Source organism: Schistocerca nitens, chromosome 5 (genome assembly GCF_023898315.1).
Source record: "Schistocerca nitens isolate TAMUIC-IGC-003100 chromosome 5, iqSchNite1.1, whole genome shotgun sequence".
Lineage (NCBI taxonomy): Eukaryota > Metazoa > Arthropoda > Insecta > Orthoptera > Acrididae > Schistocerca > Schistocerca nitens.
In genome coordinates, this window is record NC_064618.1 from 799,588,510 (window position 1) to 799,601,956 (window position 13,447).

Sequence of the window (13,447 nt, forward strand, 5' to 3'; positions counted from 1 at the left end):
CCAATAATCATCAACTTCACATAATCTCAATACCTCAATAATACGTCGATACATATAAACCTCAGCACCAATATCATTTCACTTCCATAAGAACTCTTTCCTCTAGTCAGTCACCTCGAACAAGTACAGATAAAATCCTAGTGCAAACTTCAGTTCATCATCCCATACAATCCGAAGACACAGTGTCCACACACAACCTCTGTATAATCCATCTGACCCAAATCTTCTACTCATTATAAATTATAAGATACATTTTGGTTCCTTGTCCATCATTAAATAAAAGAAATGCATACTTGACCTCTAACAGCCTTTAGTTTGAATAACTTTCAGTAAGTAAGTACGATTACGAAGTGTTAATGATCGTAATTTTTCAGTGTGTACACCACTTCAAAAATTATGGCAAACAGAAGCAAACATGTGGAGTATTTCTTGTGTCAAGTATCACTTCCTATTTCAATTACTCACGAAAAATGCAGTGTAATAACTGTCAATGGTCTAACCTAGTGTTGGTATGTCATGTCGTTAGCTTCCTTCCTATTAGCATCAATTTATACAGCTTCCATAAAACCTCCAGCTCATGTGACTTCTATGCAGTTTCTTGTACCAATGTCGTTCGTAGAATTATAGCAGTTCATTTTCTTATCTTAAAAATATCAGGCACTGAGCGTAAGCAAAACATGCAATAGCGAGTAAATACACCAGTCGAAAACAGAATGTCAACAAGTGGATGCAGCACAATCCCTATAACGAGGCTCTGCCAAGCGAACAATCTATAATTAACACCATACTGTGGCCTAAACTCCATGTACGTACACCTCATATCAGCATTTCTATATATAGCAAATTAAAGAATAGTTATGACAACAAACAGAAATGTGTAAATATGCAATCCATACGCAAAGCAGCAAATATATATCTTACATAATAAACAGGTCATTATCATCATATCAGCATAAGCAAATAAATGTTCATATGTAATCTTAATAAGTAAACATGAAGGCGCAAGCAGATAAATCACAAAGTATAACTTACATACATAACCACAGTCAGCACAATTAATCAGTTGACAATTACAATTTAAATAAATAAGCACAGCAGGCACATAATAAAAAAAATATGACATCAGTGAAAAGGCATAGCAGCCAAGCGATGCATAATATACGCAAGTAATAACACTGTTCATTAATAACTCATTGTCAAAATCAGTTAATGTGCGCAAGCACGTCACTTCACAAGTAAATTCATAGAACATGAAACTTAGCACAAAGTATGAGTCACGTAATGGCGAGCAGCAAATTACGTCTAAAGTACGTACCTAAGTGGAAATATGTTACCTGAAAAATAAACTCAATTAACAGTTACCTTTTTGGTTTTTTACTTCTTTTTTTCGAAATTACATTCTTCCTGAAATTTTCTCCATAGCAAGTCCTCTTAACGTCGGACACGCACAGAATTTACCTGAAGGTCTTAAATATTTTACACAACCGTATCCTGAAAAATACTGAACGTTAAAAATATAATTTATAAACTCACCATAGCTTTATACAGAATTTAGTCGGAGAAATTAGACTGTGTATTTGTTTACGTCTGTCACTGCATTCGCACTGAGCGCTCGATCAGCTGTAGGCGCGTGACGTAGAAAGTGATTGTTTGCGGTCAACGACTGCCTTGTGCGGCGCGCAGACTTCACTGTTGCTTTGAGTATCTGCCGCCGCCGGAACACAGCGCGGTATCCTTGTACTCTCCGCATGTTTACGTATAACTGTTGGTTTCTCAAAAGTATGTCATTCCACAAAAAGTTTAACGTTAGATATGTGATGTATTCCCTTAGAGCGTCGAGATTTAAGAGTTTCTACTTCAACAGTGTTATCATGGATAATTTTGCGAATCCTATATGGACCGTTATAAAGCAGAAAAAATTTGCGACACAAGCCTTTTCCTTTATGAGACAAACGGTGGGACTTAATTAATACCTTTTGACCAACTGACAAGATTTTTAAACGACCAGGACGTTTCGCTGATTTCTCTCTTCTAGCAGCCGCAGATGCAATGTTTTGTAGAGCCAGGTTGACAACTTCAGAATGCCGCAGTTTCTGTGAAGGCGGAAAAGGAACGATTTCAGAAATGCGATTTGTTGGTACTTTATTTTTTAATATCAATAGAGGCGGTAAAAAAGTTGAGTCATATGGAAGTTCATTCAGAATGTTTTGAAAAATATGAAGATACTGATCCCACGTTCTGTGATTCTGATGACAATAAAGACGACACAATTTATTAATTTCTTTCATCCATCTTTCTGAAGCGTTAGACTGAGGGTGAAAAAGTGAAATAAAAATTGGTTTAATCTTACGACGCCGTAGAGTACGAAGCCAAATTTTAGAGCAAAACTGTGATCCATTATCTGATATAACCTTATCAACATGACCAACTTCTTTAAGAAAATGTTTGATGAAAGCATTAGATACTGAACGAGCTGTTGCTTTGCATAAAGGTGTAAAACACACATATTTTGATGTCAATTCCACTGCTACGAAAATGTACGCAAAACCATTAGTAGAACGAACCACTGGACCAAACAAATCGACTGCAGCCATGTCCTTTAATTTCGCTGGAATGATAGGAAACAACGGTGCTCTGTGAGAAACAGTTGGCGGCTTAGCCTTTTGACATAATTTGCATTTGGCAAGAACAGATCGAATACGTTTTTCCATATAACTGAAGTAGCAATTTTCTCGTAATTTATGAAAGCATTTTCTGGGACCAAAGTGCGCATAACTGAAATGTGTGTACCAAATCAATTTATTGACCCACTCATCAGGAATACAAACTAACCAAACAGAGTTGTCGACCGACTTTCGTTTGAAAAGAATGTCATTGCGGACTAAATAATGCTGTCTAATCGCTACGCTTTCCTTTCTCCTCCACTTCTCCTTAATGTCCTTCCAGATTGGATCCTTATTTTGCTCCTTAGCGATGTCCTGGAGCGAAGACGAAATAAAGTTCTCAAACGCAACACCTTGAATGTACATCAAACAATAATGGTTTTCTTTGCAGTCCTCTTCAGCACTTTGTTTCAAACCCATAGGTGCACGTGATAAAGCATCAGCAACAATATTTGAAGATCCCTGTATGTAAACAATACTAAAATCAAATTCCTGTAGATACAGCGCCCATCGTGACAATCTGCCATGAGTTAATTTTGTCGACATAAGAAATTCCAAAGCTTGATGATCAGTGTAAACCTTAGTATGTCTACCGAACAAAAATGTGCGAAATTTTGTGAAAGCCCAAACAACAGCCAAAGCTTCAAGTTCCGTAATCGAATAATTCTTTTCGGATTTAGAGAGAACACGACTTCCAAATGCAATAGTCTTCTGTACTACAACGCCGTTTTCTTCTATCTCTTGAAATAAATGTGCACCTAGGCCTTTGTATGATGAGTCCGTCGCCAAACAAAAATCTTTAGATAAATCCGGGTGTGAAAGAAGTGGAGCAGCAACTAAAGCATCACGAAGTTGTTCAAATTCTGACTGAGCTTCCTCATCCCAACACCAATTAGAATTTTTTCCAGATAGTTCACATAAACGAGGTGTGGCCAAATTGTCCAATCTAACAAAGCGTCTAAGAAAATTACAGACGCCAAGGAAACTACGAACATCACGTTTTGTGGTAGGAACAGCATAATTACGAATAGCGTCTAGTTTCTCTGGATCAGGGAGAATACCTTCTGTAGAAATAATGTGACCGAGAAATTTCACCTGAGAACGACCAAATTCAGATTTTTCCAAGTTCACTGTCATGCCAACTCGTGCAAAAATACGTAATAATGAATCCAAAATTTTGTTATGCTCACTCCAAGAACGTATAGCAATACGAATATCGTCAACATATGAAGTAATATTGTCACGAAGATAATCAGGTAAAATTTCGTTTAAACTACGAATGCTGCAGAAAATATAGTAAGTCCAAACGGTAATTTCCAAAGTCACTTTTGGGTAAAAGTCAAATCCGGTTAATCTTTACCTACTGTCTAGATAGATGGATAGTAGAAGAATTGTTTTTATAGATGCAAAGAATAGTATAGGAGTAGGCAGCGGTGCAGAAAACTAAAAGGGAAATAGCACCACTACAGCTCGGGGCCCTGTGAACGCTACGGCACATATTCACTTAGTATAGTGAATCCCCTGAGGACTTTAATAGCTGCACATAAATTTCAGTTTGTGAATTAGTGGCAAATTTGACGGAAGTGCGTACATAAATTGATCTAGCCAAGCACATGGATGTATGTCATTCTTAGAATTGCGGAAGATCTTAAATTTCCGAACAGTCAAAAAGTGTTTATAGTCAAAGTTTTCGTCTCGTGGCGACAAAGACCTACCGCGTCTGTCCCTGTCCCAATGTCGATTATTGTCAAGTTCGCGCGCCTGGCGCTCTCTTGTTGCATCCCGTAAATGAAACAAATTATTTTCTTCAAACCCCTCTGCTATCTGTGATTCCAAATTTCTTTTGCTGTCTTTTCCTACAATTTCCCCTTCAATTTGTTTGACTTGCTTTCGTAATGCCTCAACTTCCCTTTTAACACGTTCATTAAATTTATCCTGATTTTCAACATGCTTATTTATGTTCTGGCACTCTTCGGTTTCTGCAAATGGTAATGGAGCTGTATCATCCGAATCTCTGTCCCCATGTAAACTAAGACTTGTCAATTTATCTTTCCGATAAGTCACCTATTTTTTCTTTCTGTTTATTTACGTCTTCCGTAAGTGTCGCGACTCGGGTTTCAGTGTTGACACATTTGGTAGTTAACTGTTCATATTGTTGTGTTAGATTATTTATTCTGTCATTTGGTACGGATTCCTCGATTCTCTCAAATATTTCTTCCTTATCGTGTGCACATTGTAAATTTAACTCTGAAAATTTCTGCACTATCACGCGATCTCTTTCCTCCTGTTCTCTATCCTGTTCCCTTTGTCTAATCTCTACTGCAATTAATCTATTATTGTGAGCATTCAAAATCGGTTGTACTTCTTCTCTGATTTCTTTCTTTAATTCATCTTTCATGTTTTTGAAACATGTCCCTATTCGTGAGTCTAACCGTGTTTCCATTGTTCCCATCTGTGTTTTTAATTCAGATCCAAACCGTGTTTCCATTGTTCCCATTTCAGTTTTTAATTCAGATCGTAAAGTTCCCATTTCTGTTTTAATTGTTCCTATCTCTGTTTTAAATTCAGATCGAAACTGCTCCATTGTTCCCCTATCTGTTTTTAATTCAGATCGTAACTGTGATCCCAAATTTAATATTGCACCCATGAACTGCTCCATATTAAATGGTTCAAAATTCTTTTCGCCCCTAACATTTCCCGCAAAACTAACTTCCTTCTGCATAGCCATAAAGCTATCTGTGTTCGATACTATTTCAGAATCTTCTATCGTTAATCTCGTATTCTGTGAATTTTCTAATTGAGAAAAATTTTGAAATGGTTCCGGACTATTTTCCCGACTTATTACATTGTTTTCCACTTCATTATTCATCATACTGTTCTCCTGTGTTGGCGAGTTCGCCATGTCAACAATTTCGTCATTCTGACTATCCATCATTTTTGCCTTTTTCATCGATCGCGTAATCATATACAAAATGTACAAAACTCGTCACTATATGAAAATTACACACAATGACACTTTATCTCCAACAATACCATTCACACGAAATGTCTCCCTCAAACACGATTAGTCGAACAATTGAAATAATTGCACTAATTGTCAAACCCGTAGACAAGACAACAGAAATGAAATTTTGCAAAAAAAAATACCATTAGAAGAATGACAATTACCAAATCTACACATGCAATATAGACTACAATTACTAAACTACAAATTACTACAACAATACTACTGTCTACTACTTTTACAATCAGAAGAATTCCAAGGGACGATCCTGGCAGGGTCGCCACGTGCATGGGAGCTTAATTAAAATAATAAAATGCAAATAATTTTAATTTTTGGTATTTTTGCTTTAGTAGCTGTCTGTCCGATTACGAAGTCTCGTAAATGGTTGGCCCTGACTAGTATTATTACGCAATCTGACTGCATAGAACAACAACAAAGAATGAAATGGAAATTTTCATTAACACAATTAATTAATTAAGTCCCCAGCAACTATAAAACCTACGAAACCAAAGCACAAGTATAACTGTTCTGTGTGTGGAAGTATGACTCAACGTACGCATCTGGCACGGTTCTTCTTCAATAACACAAGAAATTTTAAATATCATTTGTACTGAATTAATTAAAGGAAATAAAAGTACCATAATTACTCAAGAGAACCAGAATTACACTCTAATCCCAGAACACAAGCCAGATGCTTTGTTGACTGAACCTGTAATGAAGCATTATTTACGACATTAAATAATGAAAAATAAATCAAGTTTCGTTACCTTCATATATTGACCAAAATCACTCTAATCATTTCAATATATCTCCACACCGACTCGCTATTACCACATCTCAACAAGAACTTTTCAGTATCACATCTCAGCAAGCACTCCCTACTAGCACATCTCAACAAACACTCTCTGCTACGAGTTCTTAACAAGCGCTGACTACTACGAGTTCTCAACAACCACTGACTACTACGACATCTCAATAATCACTGCCAGTGGAGGCGGCGGAACAATACTCTCTAGCGCGATCTCTGGCGCTGTGGCTCAGTGTAGCCACCTTTCAATAGGACTTGCTGTTTAGTGTTAGTTTCTTACATTAGGCAAGTACAGCTTATTGACAGGTCTTTTTCACAGATTTGAAGGTATTCTCCATCTAGGTAGTTGTTCTTATATAATGTTTTGCAGTCATATACGCGCTGATGTAAAGGACCACTTTTTGCTTTGAGAAATATGAATCCTCTATGCACACATTATGATACTATTAATGTTTCATACTTTATTAACCTTAGTAATGTACATAATACTTCTAGTTCCCATGGCTCACTCTGGCTTTTTGGCATCTTAAGAGGTTTTAACCTTATGTGTATACAGAAACTGTGTATGACTTCCCCAATCCGCATCTTCCGTTTCTTTTGTTGCTTCTTACCATATATTTTCTCAAAATACTTGCAATGTTATCATGGTGGTATGACGTACCAGCAACATCTGCACTTCTTTTCAACAAACGGAAACAATTTTAATAGCCTTTTGCAGGAAGCTGTTGACATACTAGTAATTTGATAAATTTTCAATATTTCTGCTAGTGATAGGTTGAAATGTTTTTAATGCTGTAATTATATCATAGGCTCATTTGGTACTCTGTTTTGTCTGTGACTTAATTTGTGCTTATAGGGATTCCAGCATCACCTTACATTTCTCTACAACCTTATCTGCGATTTACCCTTATTATCCCGATATCTTGTTTCTACTATTGCAGTCTTTTGTAACTGAATTACTACACATTATTAATAATGGGAAGAGGTATGGTAAAAGATTTACAGGCGCCATATTTTACTGGATCCGTTATCAGTACATATCGACCACATGATACACTAGACAAATAAATTCATTAAACTTCAGTTCATGATTAGTGACCACATGTACACTGAACCACATGTACATTGAGGACACATTCACCTGTAATTAACAAGAGTGATAGGGCACAAATCGCAGAATATCTGAGTGACCACCATCAAACGTTCATTTCTGAGGAAGAGGATGTGGAACAAAACTGGAAAAAATTCAGAAACATCGTCCAGTACGCCTTAGATAAGTTCGTACCGACTAAGGTCCAAAGCGAGGGGAAAGATCCACCGTGGTATAACAATCATGTACGAAAGGTACTACGGAAACAAAGAAAGCTTCATCATAGGTTTAAGAGTAGTCGAATCATAGCTGATAAGGAAAAGCTGAACGAAGCGAAAAAGAGCGTAAAGAGAGCAATGAGAGAAGCATTCAACGAATTCGAACATAAAACATTGGCAAACAATCTAAACAAGAACCCTAAAAAGTTTTGGTCATATGTAAAATCGGTAAGCGGATCTAAATCCCCTATTCAATCACTCGTTGACCACGATGGCACCGAAACAGAGGACGACCGAAGAAAGGCAGAAATACTGAATTCAGTGTTCCGAAACTGTTTCACTGCGGAAAATCGTAACACGGTCCCTGACTTCAGCCATCGCACGGACGCCAAAATGGAAAATATTGAAATAAACGATATCGGAATTGAAAAACAACTGCTATCACTTAGTAGCGGAAAAGCATCCGGACCAGACGAGATACCCGTAAGATTCTACAGTGATTATGCTAAAGAACTTGCCCCCTTTCTATCAGCAATTTATCGTAGATCTCTGGAAGAACGTAAAGTACCTAGCGACTGGAAGAAAGCGCAGGTCGTTCCCATTTTCAAGAAGGGTCATAAATCAGATGCGAATAATTATAGGCCTATTTCGCTTACGTCAATCTGTTGTAGAATAATGGAACATGTTTTATGTTCTCGTATTATGACGTTCTTAGATAATACAAATCTCCTTCATCATAACCAACATGGATTCCGCAAACAGAGATCATGTGAAACTCAGCTCGCCCTATTTGTTCAAGAAATTCACAGTGCCGTAGACACTGGCGAGCAGATTGATGCCGTATTCCTGGACTCAGGAAGGCATTTGATACGGTTCCGCACTTACGTTTAGTGAAAAAAATACGAGCTTACGGAATATCGGACCAGGTTTGTGATTGGATTCAGGATTTCCTAGAAGAAAGAACACAACATGTCATTCTTAACGGTTCAAAATCTGCAGATGTAGAGGTAATTTCGGGAGTACCGCAAGGAAGCGTGATAGGACCTTTATTGTTTACAATATACATAAATGACTTAGTTGACAACATCGGTAGCTCCGTGAGGCTATTTGCAGATGACACGGTTGTCTACAAGAAAGTAGCAACATCAGAAGACTCGTACGTACTCCAGGAAGACCTGCAGAGGATTAATGAATGGTGCGACAGCTGGCAGCTTTCCCTAAACGTAGATAAATGTAATATAATGCGCATACATAGGGGCAGAAATCCATTCCACTACGATTATGCCATAGGTGGTAAATCATTGGAAGCGGTAACGACCGTAAAATACTTAGGAGTTACTATCCGGAGCGATCTGAAGTGGAATGATCAAATAAAACAAATAGTGGGAAAAGCAGGCGCCAGGTTGAGATTCATAGGAAGAATTCTAAGAAAATGTGACTCATCGACGAAAGAAGTAGCTTACAAAACGCTTGTTCGTCCGATTCTTGAGTATTGCTCATCAGTATGGGACCCTTACCAGGTTCGATTAATAGAAGAGATAGACATGATCCAGCGAAAAGCAGCGCGATTCGTCATGGGGACATTTAGTCAGCGCGAGAGCGTTACGGAGATGCTGAACAAGCTCCAGTGGCGGACACTTCAAGAAAGGCGTTACGCAATACGGAGAGGTTTATTATCGAAATTACGAGAGAGCACATTCCGGGAAGAGATGGGCAACATATTACTACCGCCCACATATATCTCGTGTAATGATCACAACGAAAAGATCCGAGAAATTAGAGCAAACACGGAGACTTACAAGCAGTCGTTCTTCCCACGCACAATTCGTGAATGGAACAGGGAAGGGGGGATCAGATAGTGGTACAATAAGTACCCTCCGCCACACACCGTAAGGTGGCTCGCGGAGTATAGATGTAGATGTAGATGTAATGATGTGTTACACATATGTTTAACTTACGTGATAAATATTTTGCTAGAGTACCCATACAGTGGTTATTCCAGTAGTTACTGATCTAATTGCGTAATTTAAATTATTTAGGCTTCTGACATATTTGTTCTCTTCTGGGAGATTACTTGGAACAAATAGCTTCCTTACAATGTCTGTGCTCTGTTTCCCTGCACTTCTTTGCTTCGTGCTTCTGCCACTCAACTTATTTTCCAAAGTTAATCAAAACACCTTACATACAACTAAAGTAACATGTTAGCACATGGAATGCTTTCAGTTAGCAAACAGACAATTGGTTTCTATTTCATCCTCTGCAATATCTGGATCACACTTGCACTAGCTACATTACTTCACTAATGTTCATTTTGCTTCATACCATTTCAGTTCACAACATATTTAATTTTCACAGTAGGTACTGTAACTCATATTAACACTTCCGCCAAAACTGTACACAATACACAATCTGGCGTGGAAGATACGAGTACAGCAAAGATCATCAGGGGATAAAAATATTGCACTTTGTGAGAGGAATGCTACAGCCTCTAGCAGCTAATTGGAACTTGTGTCACGTGAAGGTACTACAGTTGCAAAAATCTATTGCATGCACAGACATCTGCACAGATATCTGAGCAAACAGATCGTTTCATGTAGACAGGTCTTAACATCACATGCACTTAGTGAAGTCCTCAAGAACTGCAATCGATTTTTGTTGGCATCTGATTCTAGGTGGTTGGGAAGCACCATATTTGGATTCCATTATTTGTGTCGTAACTTTTGTCTTATGAAAGTTTGTCGTCTCAAAGCAATGGCACATTGAAGATTTATAAAAACACGTCAGTCTTGGTACGATTTGTTATAATTAAGCATCACATAATGACGTATTGGCAGTTAAAAGTCTTCATGAGATCTAAATTACAGTATGAAAAGCAAGCTTTCGCTAGTTCATCGTGGTGTAGTGGTTAGAAGTGTTCAGTTAAAGAGTGAAGTGTAGCCTTATAACAGGTTTGCCTACTGTTATATCTGATTTTTTTTATCGCCCCTTCACGTCTCTATAGGATTTTGGGGCCACCTTATGAAGTTAACAGAAATATATTCTGTAATATGCGATGCTGTTGAAATATATGAGTACATCTTTAACCATCAATATGGCTTTTTTGTATGTGGTACAACAAATTTTACCAGTTCTGATGCGTTTCTGAGAGACACTCTATGTTTTGAAACAGCATTTATTCATTGGACATAAGATAATTGAGCTGCTGCTTTCATTTTTCCGCTGGAATGGCTACCCATCATTCTTTCTAATTGCAGACCTACACCAGAGACTAATTTTCGGAGTTTCTAAAAATAAACATATTTCGTTGAGACACCTAAATGAAAACTATTGCTAAATATTGGATCCAATACTGGCTGACTTCAGCCTTTTTGTTATTTATCTGTAAGTCATAAGTAGCATGAAATGTTGTGAACTGAATGTTACCCACAACACGAATGAGAGAAATCAATGAAGACGTGGCCTCAAAGGGCTGAATACACTGCCACTACTGGAAGTTTACTTACATCAGAGCGCAGCACTGCTCTCCCCATTATGATGCCCACTGTCATACAATCCTTATCGTAGTTCAGATCCAGCAGGAGCAAGCTAGTGATATTAATCAGAACAGCAAATTAAAGGTAATGGATAAATGTAAAGTGAGATATGATGGTCATTCAGTGCATGTCAAAATCAAAAACAGTTATGGCATTACAGTATTATATATTCACTCAAGCATTATATATTATTCAAGTAAAGAACAATTAATCATTGTGTTCTCTGAATGTGTCACATGTATCATATGCTAATGGATGCTAACAAAAGTTAAGTATCTTGTATTAAGATGTGTTACTGAACCTGATCTAATGATCCTTAAAAGCACCAACAGGTATCACTAGTGCTAAATTATTAGGAGAGGGGGGATGACTCCCACAAGTATCAGCGGTGCTAAATTATTAGCGGAGGGGGGACAACTCAATAGATAGAGTATAGACCACAAGAGGGTCTAAACAGGTGATCGCCTTGAAAAGAGTTGAAAATATTACTTTTTAGAGTATTCTGGATGCCTTAGACGAAAGAGTTCAACAGCACTTAAAACTTCTAAAACATCCCAATTTTAGCCTGGATTAAAACTTATTTTGTAGTTACTGATTATAAGAGACTTACATTATGTCAACATTTAAAAGCATTGACAGTGTGTAAGTAATTATTGTGTATTATATCCTAAACAACTGTGGAAAATATTTCAAACTCCATAGTTTTTCAAAGTAAATTCTTATTGATTTCTATTAGAAGCATACTGTATATAAATAGCCCATTACATACACAATTTTATGTAGTTAATTTTTCAAACATTTGATCAGGGAAACATTTGCAACTGAAGAACATATTAATAAAATATAAAATCTGCTCCATTAACTAGTAATTTCTTATTTACTGCACAACCAATTTTGAAACCTAAAGCTTCATCTTCAGGTACCATCGAATAATTATGAAAACTTAAATGTGTGACCAGCTACCACACATTTATGTTTCCAAAATTGTTTGAGACCATCTGTAAATGAAGCTTTAGGTTTCAAAGCAGTTGTGCAACAAACAAGAAATTACTGGCAGCTCAAACTGATTTTTTATTTTATTAATTAAAAATATATTTAAAACACAATTTTTGGAGGGTATTCTTGTAAAATAAAATGTTTCCGTATTCTCTACATTTTAAAACCTTAGATCTGTATTTTAACACATATTCTGAAATAGTGTCTTGTTTCTCCACTAGGCAGTGCCACAAGTTCCTCGAAAAGTCGTAACACAACACATACACACACACATATGTAATACTAACTAATGTAAAACCACCCGATGATGGAGGTTTAAACCTTCGAAACGCGTCGTGGAAATAAATAAAACGGCGACTGGTAATAGTGAACTAATTGTTTCATTTAAAGAAAATAGGAACATTTCTTTCAGTGGGCTGGACAAGAATGTGGAGTTGCAGACTGGGAACTATCGTCAGTACATTCCCCATCACTTTCTGGCTGACCACAGAAATAGTTGCCAAGCTCTCATAAAAGATGGTGAACAATATTTACAACAATTCCAATTTCCTCCTACGACTAATGATTATTAATATGTTAGGCAACCTGTCGCCCCACAGAGCCAACATTGAAAGAATGAATTTTCGTGCTACAAATTGAATGTCAAACACAAACAAGTAATAACTTAAAAATTATATCATTCTTGAAGAATTAAATACAGTACGGTGCCAACATGACAAAATATGTAAAATTAAATTTGCAATTCTATAAACACAAAATTCGATTTTTAGCACTTCTGACTAATGCATAGCTTGTAAGGAAAGAAATATTACATGTCAGAAAACTGTAGGTAGTACTAATAAGCTATAATAATATGACATGAAGCTGCCAATCATCTGACTTAGGAAACTACATGTGTACACAGTCAAATTAAGAAGAATACCCATGGTGAAAGATGTGCCCTGGAAATGTTGCCATTCTATCGAACAAAAAACTCTGACTCCCAGTTTCCATGTCACTAGGTATGAACACATTCATAATCATCAAATGGATATTGCTAGTGGGAATTTATTGTAACAGTGTATGCCAGGATATAATACTAACTATCCAGGCATAACTGTAACTGATTAGTGACTGATAATTAGTGAGATAATAA